Below are 16,737 nucleotides of genomic sequence, written 5' to 3' on the forward strand. Positions count from 1 at the left end.
CCTCTTTCCTTCCTCCAATCCCCAGTCTACAGGAAAGTGTGTGTGTGTCTTTTGTGTGTGTGCGCGTGTCGAGTCTACAGAGCCCAGGAGGCCCGGAAGGCGGAGCCACTCTCCCCGCGAGCCGGCGGCCCTGCGGCGGGAGCGGGCGGGCCGAGCGTGGGGACCGCCCCGGCGCGGGGCGCAGCCAACGAGCGCACGGGGAGGGCGGGGAGGGCGGAGCGGCGCGGGCTGGCACAGGCGGGCGGCGCGCGCTGCAGGTGGCAACTTGGGGGTGCCGCCACCACCGCTGCGGGCCGAGCCCGGGTCTGGCGGCCCTTTCCAGCCTCGGGCGGCCCCTTCCCGCCGCCAAACCCGAGACTAGACCCGGGGAATCCGAAGGAAAGAGCCGCGGCGCAGGGGACCTGTGAGCAGCCCTTACCCCTCCTCTGCCCTTGCGCTACTTTTTTTCTTCAAGGAAGGTTGTGCCTGGGGGCTGAGAACAGGCTCCAGGAGGCGCCGGAGAGGAAGGCTCCCGGTGACCCAGGTGAGAACCTTTCCTTTCCAGTGTCGCAGCCGGGCGCAGGCCGGGACGCCCTCTCGCCCCATGGGCAAGGGCCGGGGTGCGGGCGCCTGCCCTTGGCTCGAGGTCGAGGAGGGAGAAAGCGAGGAAGGGGCGAGGCTGGCCCGGCCGGGGGCTGCCTGCCGGGACCTCCTGGAAGGGACTCCCGGGCGGGCACCCTGAAACGAGGGGCGGGCAGAGAGGTGCTTTGAGGGGGCCGAAGGGCTTGCGCGCTGGCTTCAGTTAGCCAGGATCGCCCCGCCGCGCGCCGGCTTGAGCTATCCAAGATCGCCCCGCCGTGCGCCGTTCGAGAGCCGCAGAGGGAGCCGAGCGCGGCCCCTCTGCGAAGCCCCGAGTGAGCGCGCCGGGCAGGGCGAGCGCACGCATCTTGGGTCCCTGCGAGCCAGAAGCGCTAGAGGACGTCATCCCTCTGGGCTCCAGCAACTCCTCCTCCGCGCCGGCGGATCAGCCTTGCGAGGTTCCGCGCCTTTGCCAACGCGCGAAGTGTTTGTGCAGTCACTCCCCTCCCGGCCCTCGCCGGAGTTGGAGCGCCCCGCCGCGTACTTGTGCGCTGGAGGCGAGTGGGTCTGGCCAGTTTTGTGCGCGGAGGGCGAAGGTGAGCGCGGGCTTGCTCTTCAGTGCTCTCTCGTCCCTCCCCGCCCCACTGCAGCTTGAACCGCTTGCCCAGGGAGCGGACGGAGTCTCAGAAGCCAGACCTTGCTCGCTCCAGGAAATTGGGGGCCTCCTAGGGTGGTGCGAGCCTCTGCCTCCACTTGGGCATTTCAGCCCCTGCCGTAAAGTGGACAGTGGCTCTGACCTCCGCGTCCGGGCTCGCGGCGTGTGGGTGCTGGCGGCAGTGAGTGTGTGTGTGAGGGTGGGCATGTGCCATCCTCCGTGAGGCAGAGGCCAGGAGCCCGTTCCCCGGCCTGGCCGAGCCGCGCGATCCCGCCGCCCCTCGCCGCGAGCGATGCGCAGCTGCCTGCCAGCAACTCAGCGCTGCTGGCTCCGCTCCTCCTCGCGCTCCAGCTCCCAGGCCCCGCCACCGAGGCGCGTGCCAGGGTGGAAATCATCTGGCTGGAGGGAGCGAGGAGGGGATCGGGGCGCTCCCGAGGCGGATGAGGCGGTTTTTCAAAATGCAGGGCAGCGCCCCTTGCTGGGCGTTTCATCTTCCTGCGGCTCGACTGTAAGGATCTTGGGTGGAGGCGGGCGGAGGCGGGTCGGTGCTCCAGGGAGGGCGTCGTGACACTCGGGAAGCCGAAGTTGGGGCCGCTGAGCATCCGAACTCCCTTTGGTGCGTCTTGCTTGGAAACCGAGGAGCTAGGGGTCTGCAGGGGGCGCGCTGCGCGGGAGGTGGGGCGGCTGGGGAGCAGCTGCGGGAGTGCGCCCCCGGGCTGCGGGCGCCTGAGGGCGTAGGGCCGGCGTGGGAGGCCGCGTCGCGGCTGCGCTGGGTTCGGGGGCATCGGAGTTGCGCTGGAAGTTGAGGTCGGGGCCCGCGCCGCGTGGTGACAGCCCCCGCGGCCGCTGCAGATTCAGAAGCAGCAGCCGCTTGGCGCGTTCGGCCGCCCCCTCGGCCCGCCGGTCGGGCTTTCGCTTTTCATTCTGCACAAGTGAAGCGTCTGCGCCCGGAAAGCTTAGGATGCTGGCGGCGAAGCCCTCTCGGGAATGAGGGGCGGCGTCCAAAACACGCAGAAAGGGAAAATGCCGGGATCCGGCGGGGAGCGCCAAATATCCCCGAGACAAGGCAGGGCTCACCCAGCCGCGAGGTCCTGCTCCCGGCCGGTGGCGCCGCTCTCCCGAGGGGACCGAGCGGGAGAGCCCCCTCCAGCCCAGCTCTCAGGCTCGTCACCACTCCTGTCTGATTCCCTCCGCAGTGCATTGGATTAAGACTGGGCCGAGAGACCTGGAATCCACGAAGCGAATGAATGTAGAAGCGACTGTAAATCCAAATCTAATTCCAGGTTAAATCTGAATTCAATCTGATTAGATACAGACGCTAATCTGGCAGAGCTGCCCGAGAGGGGGCCCTCTGTGTTGCGTTTCTCCTAATGGCTGTTAGCGAAGGCCCGGCTGGGTTTGCTTTTCCCACGAAGGGTTCCTGCTACGGTGGGGGTGGGGTGCACATAGCTTTACAATTAATTTACAAGGAGGATTCAGATTGCTTTGTAAATGCCCTTGGACACTTTCCTCCCCTTCCCTTGTCTGCCATAGGCTTTCCCAGCTGGATCAATTACCTTTGAGACTTTCGTGACACCAAGGGGTTAAAGATCCTCTCTTGTAACATTAGTTTCAGAGAGGACTTTTAAATAGGCTTCTTAGAACAGAACGTGTAGTAACCTCTGGAAAACATTGTCTATTTTGAGGAGCAGAAGTACAAAACCGAAATTTTACAACTAGGCTATGACCTCTGAATTCCAGTAAAGGAGATGGCCCTCCCTGGAGTGTAAGTTGTTCCGTGGACTCTGTCTCTCTCATCCTTTCATCTGGTCCATCATTTCATCCATTCCCATCCCGGGGCCTGGTATAGAGTAGGTGTTCAACAGACATTTATAGACTGGTGCTTATAATTAAAAACGTTGGCCTGAAAAGGCATTTAATAATTTCTAGGATCAATCATCATTTAAATCAGGATATTAATTATAATAGTCATTTTGAGGCCTAATGTACATTGTTTAGTTACAAATATTTTTAAACTAGGATTGGTGAAATCACTTTAAATAAAAATGTACTTAAGCTATTAGGAAATTTAGAAATAACAGAATGACAGTTGTGTGCTTGAAGTCCCTCTATAACAGTCTCTGGTTGCATACCTCTAGAAACGGGGATCTCACTACTTTTACAAGTATTCTATCTATTTTAGATAAATTTATTATTCAAATGTTAGGAACACAGGGTGAAGATGACATGGCTTCTGCCCACATGGAGCTCATGTTCTAGTTGGCGGGCCAGAAAGGAAGTGTGATTTTGATGCTATTGGATAGACATGTGAGAAAGCTAAGGGATTTCAGTGAAGTGATCTCTTGCTTCGAGCGGCAACAGCAGGAGAAACTTATCGAAGGATGGGTCCTGTGGTTTGGATTTGAAGGAGGAGGAGAAGTTCTCCTGGAGGATTGTATAAACAGACTCAGCAGAAGCTCCCCAGAGCTTGGCCTGCCTTTCTGTTCCTTCCTTCCAGTTCCGTCTGCCAAGGTGTAACACTCAGCCTTCTCTCTCTCCTACACGCCCACCGTTCTTAGAGTGAAGGACAGCCTCCATGTCTCTCTGTTTCTTCTCTTCTCCAGGCCAGAGAGCCGCAGGTTCCTCATGTCCCTCTCACCCCAGATCGCTGGCTTTGCTCACAGCACACTAAATGTTAACATGCTTCCTCTGAAAAAAAGAAGCCAAAACTAAAGCGGGGGTGATTTCTGTAGAATTTTAAGTCAGGGCAGTTGGGTGTGAACCGCTCATTAAAAAGATCCAGGGAGCCAAGTGAGTCACGGTCCACTCTGGGCAGCCATTTCCTCATCTGGAAGGAGAATAATAATTTTCACCTGCCACCCTGTGAGAATTCATTCATGACTGCAGAGTCATCAGATGTTCTGGAAAGAACAGTGTGACGCCAGCACGTGGAACGTAGCCTTTTCCAGTTCTGAACAGATAACCAAGAGCAGCAGGTATTTAGAAACTGTGACTTTGAGTGAGAGCTGCTACAGAGGCTGGAGGGTTTGAAAGCTGGTGAGCCATGATCTTCACCCTAAAGATGGAGAAATGTAAACAGCCGTTAGAAAACTTATGATTTGTCATTTTGCCAGGGAGTAGATGAAAGTGCAACAGACAGAAATCAGATAGTCACCAAGTTGCTGAGGAGAAGGGAATAATGTATTTTGTCTTAATGCAGCTTGAGTAGCATGTGACGCTTTTGTTTGGGAACATTTGGTGTCATGATGACACATCCTGTAAAGCAGCAGGTCTGATAGATGTGCAGCATGTGTTCTGAAGTCACGTACTCGCTGTGGGTCACATACCCAAAGCAAACACAAGGGGACATATCCTGGCAGGATTGTGCACAGAATTCAAGACACAGGAGCTAAAAATCCACTATCCTGGAATCCTCTATAATGAGACAGTGAGCAGCCAACTAGATTAAAAGCAGTGATAAGATAGGGGACGGCACTGAATATTATTGGGGCCAATTTGGAGAGATTTCAGTCAAGTAGAATGAACAGCGATCAGAACTGGAGAAATATTAATGGGCAAAGGAATGCATGGCAGTCCTTACACTGGGGACTCTGAAATGAAAGGAGGAGAGAGCTATCATTTCTGTGTGGTGGAAAACAAGGATGTGAATCAGAGCTCAGCCCCCTCGCTGCTGACTCCAGCACACTACGGAATGTCTCTGAGCCACAGGGTCCTCATCAGCTGAACCAGGAGAAGAATGTAGAACACCTAGCGCCCAGCCTAGCCTTTAGATTAGCACTTTGCAACAAGCCTCTGGTTTTCTAGAACCAGGAGTGTGTGTTGGCTGGATGAGTTATTAGCAGATCTTTATCTTCAGCCTCCGTTAGAAATCTACTCTCACATTTCCAGCTGCCAAGCAGATATTTTTACCTAGCTGTTCCACAGTCACCTCAGACTGAATACTCACCTCAGGCTAAAAATTCCGTTAGTCGATTTTGTCCTTTCCTCCCTTACCCCTGTGCATCATGTTTCAAGTCACCAGGCGGGAAGCCTGGCTGTCGCTTTTCAGGCCTTCCTTTTCTCACGGTGCTCCCCCACAGACACACACCACAGAAACGTCAGTGGTGCTGTTGTGCTGGCTTCCACTGTCACTCCCTTTCTGTCATAGTGCCACCAGTCCTACCCCATGCTCTTGTCACCTCTTGCTTGGATCCTCGTGGTAATCGTCCCAGCCTACTCCCATCCCACCTGCCCTAACTTCTGCTTCCCGTTCAGTCTTTTAGCTTTGCTTATATCACTCCCAGCTCCAAACCTCTAGTCTCCCCTATTTCCTAAAGGATAAGATCTGAATGTTTTAGATTTATATTTAGAACCATATGTTTGCTCTCCTGTGTCCACATGTTCTGTATTATCTCCCACGGGCCCCAACGGGAAACTCATTGCACCTGTCACCATGTCTTATGCATACCTTTAGCTTTTATTTCTGTATCCTGTGCTCATCCATTTCCTTCAACTGAAATGCTCCTCTTCGCTCTGTATTCATCTCGAAATCCTACTGGTTCTTCAAGGCCCCAAACTACCTCCCTCATGAAGTTTTTCTTGATCATTCTCAGGTCTCTCTCCCTCATCTTTTCTTCTGCAGCTCTTTGCTTTTCGTCTCACTTCGTGTGTACCATGTATTGTTCTTTAGTGTGTTCCCCTTGATTGACAATGTTCTCATCTTTGCCTTCACCACTAGGTGGTGCGCAGAGTAGGGCTCAGTAACCTCATTGAATGCATGCGTGCGTAGGGGTGCCTGAGCTGGGCGATGTCAGAAGAAGGAAGTTCAAACTGAAGTCAAGTGGGCATTTGGAAGAAGTAACCAGCCCTTGATTGAGTCTTTGTAGGCAAAGTGAAAAAGAGGCAGTCATCTGGAAACTTCACAAACCAGCCTCTATCTCATTTTGGTCTAATTACATGAATAATTTAAGCTTCGGTAACTGGAGGAATCTGTATAATTATTAACATTCTTCATTGTAGAAACAAGCTTTTAGTCACGTGAGCTGGACAGAGCTTTCAAAAGCAGACTAGAATGTGGAGAGCCAAGCTGATAGTGATTGGGCTGAAAGAAAAACGAGATGTGCTGGGCAAGATGCCCATAAAGTGCTGAATACATCCAGAAATATGTGAGAGAAATTAGTGGTTTGAGGCCTATGAGTTTGTCTGATCTAGAATCTCCTTTAGGAAGCTTTTCATCTGATTCCTATCGTGGCTCCTGGATTTACAACATATAATCAGGCATGTGTTAATTAGCGTGGGTAGTTATTCAGATGTTTCTGATCTAGAAGAATGAAAAGACTGAGCCATTCCTTGTGTGCATACAGTATGTTTGAGGACAGGTGGAGAAACAAATTATTATAAAAAGCTTGCCAGCTTCCATATTCCAAGAACAGAAATGTTTCCAAACAGTCTTAAATGTACAAGCCTTCAAACTTGAGAGGATACATTCATCCTCAACAAACAGTTATAAAGAGCCCATTGCACACAAGGGAGAAGGGGAGTAAAATAGTAGAGCTTTTAGAAAGAGATCAAGTTAAAGAGACTATCAACTCAATATAGATTGCCATATATGTAGAATATTACATATGAACCTCATGGTAATCACAAACCAGAAACCTATAATAAATAAACAAATAAGTAAGGAAAAAGAAATCAAACATATTACTAAAGAAAGCCCTCAAACCACAAGGGAAGAGAGCAAGAGAAGAACAAACAAACAGAGAAGAACTGCTAAAATACCCAGAAACATAAAATAAAATGGCAATAAATACATATTTAGCAGTAGCTACTTTAAATATCAGTGGACTAATTGCTCCAATCAAAAGGCATAGGGTGGCTGATTGGATAAAAAAACAAGACCCGTATATTTGGTGCATACAAGAGACACACTTCAGACCTAAAGACACTCACAAACTGAAAGTGAAGGGATGGAAAAAGATACTCCTTGCAAATGGCAAAGAAAAGAAAGGTGTGGTAGTAATACTTACATCAGACAAAATAGACTTTAAAACAAAAATTATAACAAGAGACAAAGAGGGGCACTACATGATGATAAAAGGGAGCAATTCAACAAGAGGGTATAACACTTGTAAATACCATGCACTCAACATAGGAGCACCTAAATATATAAAGCAGTTATTAACAGACATAACAGGAGAAATAGATAGCAACACAATAATAGCAGAGTATTCAAACACTCTGCTTACACCAGTGGATACATCATCCAAACAGAAGATCAATAAAGAAACACTGGCCTTAAAGGACATATTAGACCAGATGGACTTAGTAGATATATACAGAACATTCCATCCAAAAACCACAGAATACACATTCTTTTCAAATGCACATGGAACATTCTCCAGGATTGATCACATATTAGGCCACAAAACAAGTCTGAATAAATTTAAGAAGTTTGAAATAATACCAAGTATTTTTTCTGACCACTAAGAATTCAGTTACAGGAAGGAAATCAGAAAAGCCACAAAAATGTGGAGATTAAAGAAAATGCTACTGAACAATGATTGGGTCGATGATGAAATCAAAGGAGAAATCAAAAATTACCTGGAGACAAGTGAAAATGAAAATATAAGATGCCAAAATCTGTGGGATACAGCAAAAGCGGTTCTAAGAGGAAAATTTATAGATTCAGGTCTACCTCAACAAACAAGAAAAATCCCAAATGAACAATCTAACAGTGCACCTAAAGGAACTAGAAAAAGAAGAAACAAAGCCTGAAATCATCAGAAGGAAAGAGATAATAAAAATCGTAGCAGAAATAAATGAAATAGAGACTGGAAAAAAAATAGAAACAATCAATGAAACCAAAGGCTGGTTCTTTGAAAAGATAAACAAAATTGACAAACTTTTAGCTAGACTCACCAAGAAAAAAGGAGAGAAGGCTCAAATAGATAAAATCAGAAATGAAAGAGGAGAAATTACAATGGACACCTCAGAAATACAAAAGATTATAAGAGAATACTGTGAAAAGCTATACACCAACAAATTGGATAATCTAAAAGAAATGGATAAATTCTTAGACTCATACAACCTTCCAAAACTGGATCAAGAAGAAGTAGAGAATTTGAATAGGCGAATCACCAGTAAGGAGATCAAAACAGTAATAAAAAATCTCCCAAAAAATAAAATGTCAGGACCAGACAGCTTCCATGGTGAATTCTACCAAACATCCAAAGAAGACTTAATTCTGAGCCTTCGCAAACTCTTCCAAAAAATTGAAGAGGAGGGGAGGCTTCCTAACTCATTCTACGAATCCAACATTATCCTGATACCAAAACCAGACAAGGACAACACAAAAAAAGAAAATTGCAGGCCAATATCACTGATGGACATTGATGCAAAAATCCTCAACAAAATACTAGCAAATTGAATACAACACTCCATTAAAAAGATCATACACCATGATCAAGTGGGATTTATTCAGAGGATGCAGGGATGGTTCAACACCCACAAATCAATCAGCATTATACCCCACACTAACAAAATGAAGAATAAAAATCACAGGATCATCTCAATAGATGCAGAGAAAAATCATTTGACAAGATACAGCATCCATTTATGATACAAACTCTAAATAAAATGAGTATAGAAGGAAAATATCTCAACATAATCAAGGCCATATATGACAAACCCACAGCTAATATCATTCTCAATAGAGAAAAACTGAAAGCTATCCCTCTAAGAACAGGAACCAGACAAGGATGCCCACTGTCACCACTCTTATTTAACATAGTATTGGAAGTCCTAGCCAGAGCAATCAGGCAAGAAAAAGAAATAAAAGGGGTCCATATTGGAAAAGAAAAAGTTAAAACTGTCACTATTTGCCAGTGACATGGTTGTATATATAGAAAACCCTAAAGAATCCACTAGGAAACTTTTAGAAATAATAAATGAATACAGTCAAGTTGCAGGATCCAAAATCAATATACAAAAATTAGTTGCATTTCTATACGCTAACAATGAAGTAGCAGAAAGAGAAAGTAAGAATACGATGATCCCACTTACAAATGCAGCAAAATGAATAAAATATCTGGGAATAAACTTAACCAAAGAGGTGAAAGATCTATGCACTGAAAACTGTAAAACGTTGACAGAAATTGAAGAAGACACAAAGAAATGGAAAGATATTCCGTGCTCTTGGATTGGAAGAATTAACATAGTTAAAATGTCTATACTTTCTAAAGAAATCTACAGATTCAGTGCAATCCCTGTCAAAGTTCCAACATTTTTTTATAGAAATAGCACAAAGAATCCTACAATTTATATGGAACAAGAAAAGACCCCAAATAGCCAAAGGAATCCTGAGAAAAAAGAATAAAGCCAGAAGTATTACGCTCCCTGATTTCAAAATATACTGCAAAGCCATAGTAACCAAAACAGCATGGTACTGGCATAAAAACAGACGCACAGATCAATGGAACATAATTGAGAGCCCAGAAATAAACCCACACAAATATGGACAGCTAATATTCGACAAGGGAGCAAAGAACATACAATGGAGAAATGAGAGCCTCTTCAATAAACGGTGTTGGGAAAACTGGACAACCAAAAGAATGAAAGTAGACCATTATCTTACACCATACACAAAATCAACTCAAAATGGATTAAAGACTTGAGTGGAAGACCTGAAACCATGAAACTTCTAGAAGAAAACATAGGCAGTACGCTGTTTGACATCGGTCTTAGCAGCATTTTTTCAAGTACCATGTCTGACTGGGCAAGGGCAACAGTAGAAAAAATAAATGAATGAGACTGCATCAAACTAAAATGCTCCTGCAAAGCAAAGGAAACCATCAACAAAACGAAAAGACAGCCTAACAATGGGAGAAGATATTTGCAAACCATATGTGAGGGCCCGTGGGGAAACACGCATATGAGGATGGATGCTGGGGCCAGAACATGGAAAAGGTGCCATTCTGCCGGTTTCCTCTCTGTCGCACTTTGATGTCAACTCCTCAAACACCCTTTCATCACAGTGTTAACAACAACTTGCAACATGGGTCCTTAAAAATTGTTTAAATAATGTCATTTTTGGGGAATGGTCTCCCTACCTTCACCTACCCTCCACACTCCTATGAGCTAAGCTTCTGACCCCACTCACACACACATCAGTGTCTGTGTTGTCTGAGTCTGGATTCCCTCAGAAACAGACCCCCAAGATAAAGATTTCAGTGCAGGTGTGGGACAATCAAGCTGCCACACTCATCCCACTGTACTCCAGTACCAGTAAGTTCTGGCTGTGTGTCTGGGGACAAATCACCTAAGTTTTCTGAGTCTTAGTTTCTTCTGCAAAATTAGTTTAGTAATACCTACCTAGCAGAGCTGTTATAAGAACTAGAAATAACACTTATAAAGTGTCTCGCACAGGGTATTTGCTCAAACAAGTGTCCCCATTCCTTTGTCATATGATGTATATTTTATTAACGTGTAATCCAGCAGGAAAATTCATATTTAACAAATAAGCTTTATTCTCGATATTTATATGTCAAGCTTTTGGTCCAATGTTTACTTATTTTTAAATCATTTTTAAAAATAAACTTTAGTCCTGAGTATATTTAAATGTAAGTTCCTCTTTGCCATTTTTTTGTTTTTTTTAACAGTAACCGAACAAAACCTGATAATCCAGCAAAATGTTTCTGCATTTTCAAATGGCATAGAAATTAGTATTTTGTTGGTCTACCCCTCCATATCTGCATCATTCATGTTGGAAAAATAATGAGTATTATAGACATTTATCTGTGTCTGCACTGAAGTAATCTGTGACAAATTCATTTAGACTCCTTGATCTTGATCTACATTGATCATTTAATTACTAAGGTAATTAAGTAAAACTACCTCACTTCCATTTTTTTAAAATGGACAGAGCTGCTCTGGTTTTGAAAGAGCACTTGAATTCATGGTGCAGATAAGTGTAGCTCATGTTTCCAGGCCAAACACCCGCATGTCTGTCATGCAACTGTATTATCTTTGATGCTCTCACCGCCTGCAATGATGTTAATTCTAACCATCGGGACATTTCTCCCAACTGACCTTAGGAACCCCTGGCCATCTCCCTCCTGCTGGCAAAACCAAATCTTCTCTGTGCATCCACCATTTTTACTTGCTCTTATTCTGGCCACCATGGCGACATTTAATATCAAAGATCCCAAAGGCACCGATGGATGCTTTAAACCCACTGGGGCCCAAGCCCAATGGAGAGTCACCCTAAACTGCCAGCAGGTGATGTGTTCCTCAGCTTTCCTGAGGTCTGGGTTGGGTGCAGGTTCTGGGTCCCTGCTCAGTCCGCTGTGTAATCCCCGTGGCCCCACAAATTCCAGCATTCATCTCCTTGCCTTGGCGGCACCACCGCACACCAGTGGCACTGTGTGGATTCTGTGAGTGCAGTGAAGTGCTCTTTCACTCAGGACTCAGACACCATCATCTCGGTGCTAGGATGGAGGACGGAGGACAGCATACTCCGTGTCACATTCTAAGTCTGTTAGCTCTTCCATGCTTTCATATAAAATGCCTGGCACAGAATAAATGCTTAGACAAGTGTACCCAACTTATAAGCCTATGAAACCTTGGAATTTATCAAACAAGCAGTGGGGACCTGTGGAAGGATTTTACGCAGAAGAGTAACATGAGGAGGTTAGACACAGGAAGAGTATCCTGGTTGCAGGTGGAGAAAGTTTGACTGCACGAGGACAGAGTTCGATGGGCAGCTGGGAGGCCTTTGCACCCAGCACTGCATCCCACAGTGACCTTGGCTGAGGTTCATACCTTGACTCTCTTCTTCCTTGACCTGGCTTCCTTCCCAGGAGACTGCTTAGTTTTTCTCTTATGGTTAAATACTGGAATAACAAAAGCTAAAAATGTATAATGTTATTTTTAAAAGGTTGGATGGCTTAGATACTTTTCTCTCACAAAATTTATGAATCCTGAGGAATATTATTATGTTACAACATCATCTACATTGTATTTATAAAGGATGCATAATTTGTGCTATTTTTAGCTATTTGCTTCCTTTGAAAAGCATATTAAAGATTAACATGAATTAGGTAATGCAGGAGCGAGCAATGTGCTTAAGTGTCTGTGTGACCCACTTGTCAAACCTTTTCACAAAGTGAAAAAGTACCATGATGTTTTATGTCTTTTACTTTTAATATATGAATACACTCTTATCTTTCAGGTTACTTCATGTAGTATTTTGTGTTGGGTGTGGCTTTGGTCTCCCTACGACAGGGTTAGAAGATAGCTAAGTGTGTTTCAGGAACAATAAGCAGTGATGGAATTTTCCAGATTGTGGGTTCATCGTCATTTAATTTTCCTGGATGACAGTTTATTCATCTTTATGATGGAGTTACAGCTGCTTCAGCTTTCAAATCTACCATCCTAAAGCATCGTTACAGATTAAAAACCTTTTGGTTTTGCACCTGATAACACAGCGTAAACGTTATGATAGTTTCTATAGCTCAGTGTTATTGAAACACAATTTTGACACCAGGAAATGAAAATATCACCCTGCGCAAGCTCTGCTATATAAAAAATAAGGAATTCTTTAATATCAATAATAGTAATATTATTATTATAATCACAGGTAATATAGCTTCTGTTCTCTGGGTAACTGATCACATTAGCTTGATGACAGTTAACCTGTTGCTTTCCTGAACTGGCTGAGCACTTTCACTGTTTAACCATGTTACCTGAATTTCATTTTCCTCTCCTTTCACCTCTCCTCGTAGATTTAGATGATTTCAGAGATATTCTGGGTATCTTTACAAAGCCTAGCAGGTGATTTATCTGTGTGGTTTCCATTAAAAGCTATTGAAATGATAAATATGGACTAAAGTATAGCACATCTTTTAAAATGCTTTCTCCTGGCCTCCACGTAGCATAAGGAATGGCAGTGTTGGTTACGTCTGACCAGTTGTTGGTCTAGAAGGGAAACGTCCTCTAGGCGGGGGTGGAAGGTAGTCAGTGGCTTAAACTGTGAGCTGCTTGTATGATGCTTCAGAGGACAGCTGCTGAGCCGCCAGTGGCTGCCTGGAAATGAGTGTATTTGGGGAAAAGTATCTCATCCATAAAATTATTGCTCTGACCAAAAGTATAATTTTAGCAAGATTAAGGAAAAGAGTTGAGAATAGAAAAACAAAAAAGAGCAAAGACAAGACTCGTTTCCTCACGTTACGTTTCCCTGTGTTGGACGTGGATGAAAGTTCACGCCCTGTGTCATGGACGCAGTAGAGAAAGTTGCGTTGTGTTCACAGAAAATTAGTCAGAGAGCGCTCCCTCTCCTTCTGCCCACTGCCCCTCAACATCACCCCAGCCGCCCCCGCCCTCCCAGAAAACTCCCAAACTCTCGTAATAACCAAGAGCCAGATTTTTGTGGGGCTTCCTTTTACAGTTCAGTACAGTACAGTTCAGTAAATGCAAATAAATATAGTGACTTGACTTAGCGTTGTGAACTAGGCCAGAAATTAGAGCACATCTGTTGATGTATTTTCAAAAAAGTTTAGTGGCTGAGTTAATCAGAGTAATAGGGTAAAGATGTCTGTCTTGTTAAACTTCTCCCTGGACCTGAGCTAGCAGTTAACACCAGTCAGTGCTGTGAGCACGTGCGCTCCACCAGGGCTGAAAACACTGAGTTCTGTTCCAAACACATTCTTTTCTTGATGATTGGATGGTTTTGTTGTGGTAGAGACAGACTGAATTTGTCTGTTTGGGGTTGCTTGCTGGAGACTTACCGTGTAGTTCTTGACTCTTCTCTCTTCACATAGAGACACTGAATTCAGGAATTTGCTTTTCAGCATTGACCTACTGAAGTATCAATTTGCACAATGTGAAAGCCAGCATCAAAGATATGGGCAGGACAAGGTCATTGACCTCCGAATGTTTCGAAGCCTTTTATTTTTCTGCTGCATCCACGCAGAGAGACTCAGTTTCAGTGGTGTCCTGTGCCCTTTAGACACAGGTTGGGCAATATTGCCCACATAGTTTTCCTCTTTTTTGAGCCCATAGTCGTCTTTTAAACTTTTTTTTTAAACTTTTTTTTTAAAAGAAGTTTTAAACTCTCCCCCATAAGGAATGCACGTGTATCTCATACTTCGGGATGTCTTGGCACTCCTGTTCTGAGTTATTTTTCAAAGCAGAGGATAAGCAGCTATCAAAGAGTAGTTTAATGGATGTTGTGCATTTTGTTTTAAGCGTAGAAACACTTCTTTACTTGAGCCTCTGGCTTTTTCAGCCCTAGGGGTAAAAAAATTGGAGCGATGAAAGGCATACATCTACTTTCTGAATATAGGCATTCCCCATTTTACAGAGGAGTCATTTTTCCAAAAGTACATTTGTCAGTAGTTGTTTGGAATTTTGAGTTCTCTGCCCTGAGAGAAGATGGTAAAAATTATGATTAAGGTTCCAGACTGGCCCGCCAGCTCTGTTCAGTCCATACTGGGAACAGAGTTTGAAACTATGAGTGTCAGTAGTGAGACTGCAGAGGAAGCCACGTGGACAGCCTGTGGTGACGGTCTCTGGGTGAGTGTGCAGTGCTCTGTCACTCCCTCCTGAACCCTCATCTGCCTTCCAGCACCCATTTCTCTGGGCTGTAGTGTCCACGTGCTAACCTGAGTCACACTTTTTGCTTATAGTCAGGCTTTCTTCTTCCCAAAATATATTCCTTGCTCCCAATTTATTACTTTTTCTTTTTCTCAAATGTAACTACCATTTTCTTAGTTCTGCTGACCTAACTTGGTAGTAGGAAAGCAATCTGATTGAATTAATCATATTTCTGCAAAGGATTGATAATGTCATGATCCTTCCATGCTATTTGCGTTACAAAGTAGAAAGTCTTGTAACTCAAATAAAGTACAGGTTGTTGTAGTTACTTCTGTTTGTTTTCAGTTATTTTTTACGAGTAAGGTACTTACGTAGGCCATGGGAATAAAAATGTGAATAAAACATGCTTATCATCTTCTAGGGAAACAAGTATATAAACACCAACAAATGTGATATAAAGTCTGATAATGATGAATTTCAAAAGAGAATTTTATGACAATATCAAATCTTATACATCCCTGGAGGAAAGCAGGTAAATTGATAGCAGCAATATTAAAAAACAATTATGTATTATTTTGTAAAGATAGGCACATTGTCCAACATAGTAATTTGGTCTATCATTATATACCTTTGAGAAACTGTCACACATATGCGCCAAGAAATGTTTCAAAAATATTCATAATAGCAAGGAATTGGAGACAAGGCAAATGTCTATGGACAGGAAAATGGATAAATAAATTATGGTATATTCATAAAATGACATGCAGCCACAAAAATGAATGAACTATACTTTAAACCAACCACATGGATGAATCTTTAACACTGTTGATCAAAAAAAAGTTGCAGAAGACTGAATGACATCGTATCGTGTTTATAAGGCTCAAAAACACGCATTGTTTAGGAAAACCTGTCTGAGGGGAGGTAGGAAGACTGAAGGGCGCATGAGTGATATTGGCAATATTCTCATTATTGTTAGGTGATGGGTTCCCAGGTCTTATTTTATTATTATGGTTCATAGCTTACACATGTATATATGTGCATAATTATTGCATAATAAAAATGTTTTATGTGCATTTTTAAATGATTGCCCTAGTTTTGGGGAAACAGCAAAGAGGGAGCAGTTAATTCTGCCTGGGAGACTGGGAAGGCTTCCTAGGGGAGGCTGTGTTCACCCTGGGCTTGGAGGAAAAGTAGGGATTTGTGGGTCAGATAAATGTTGGGTGGTGGAAAGTGGGGAGGGAGAGAGAGTGAGGCACGCATATACATAGTGGGCTTGAGACCCAATGGGGTGGGCGGTGTCGGGGCAGGGGGTGTAAAAGCTGAAGTTGGGAGAGGTGAGGGAGGGGGTGTGTCAGAGTATGTCTCTGCAAGGCAGCCAGGTGACCGTGATGCCAGTAAACCTCCTTGAAGAACCCACGAGAAAAAAAAAGAATGCATGAGATTACCAAGGGAGAGTGCCTGGGATGGAAGGAGAATAAGCCACAGACAGAACCAGGGGGAGGGCACGGAACCCGGGAAGGAAAACCAGGAAGACCCCGGGAAGGAGGAGCCCAGGTGCTGGAGGAGAACTCGGGGCACTGACCCTGGACATCCCAGGCAGAGGGGTTTCAGACCCATGGAAGGTAGGGTTCCATAGCACAGAAAGGGGTTGTCCTTGGAGAAAAGGGGATAAGGAGAAGCCGTCAGAAGAGGGTAGATGAAATTACAGACAGACTCCTGACAGACGTTGAAGTTCAAGAAGTTTGCAGAAGGCACATCTGTGGAGTTCCCATTTCCAGTGACAGATACCAGCGAGGAAGGTTTCAGCCAATCTCGGGGGACAGAGGATTCTCTTTTTAATATGTTCAGTAATTATAGGCATCTGTGTTCGCTCTATATACATTTGCTCTCTGTTTCTCTGTCTCTGTTAAAAAATATCTTTTTGGGGCTGGCACAGTGGTAAGTGTGCATGTTCC

At 44.8% G+C, this 16,737-nt stretch overlaps 1 protein-coding gene across 4 annotated transcripts in view; it reads left to right on the forward strand.

The window, feature by feature from the left end:
- The first annotated feature begins 216 nt into the window (after positions 1-216).
- Positions 217-16,737, forward strand: part of EPB41L3 (erythrocyte membrane protein band 4.1 like 3) — a 226,284-nt gene continuing 209,763 nt past the window's right edge. The window contains exon 1 of one of the 4 annotated variants that reach the window (XM_070513599.1): positions 217-523. The gene's annotated coding sequence lies outside the window, so the exon portion shown is untranslated. Of the gene's footprint in view, positions 524-1,738; positions 1,830-16,737 lie in introns of those variants that run through there. The other 3 variants (XM_070513610.1, XM_070513595.1, XM_070513603.1) reach the window with 3 other exon arrangements.

Source organism: Equus asinus, chromosome 7, assembly GCF_041296235.1.
Source record: "Equus asinus isolate D_3611 breed Donkey chromosome 7, EquAss-T2T_v2, whole genome shotgun sequence".
Lineage (NCBI taxonomy): Eukaryota > Metazoa > Chordata > Mammalia > Perissodactyla > Equidae > Equus > Equus asinus.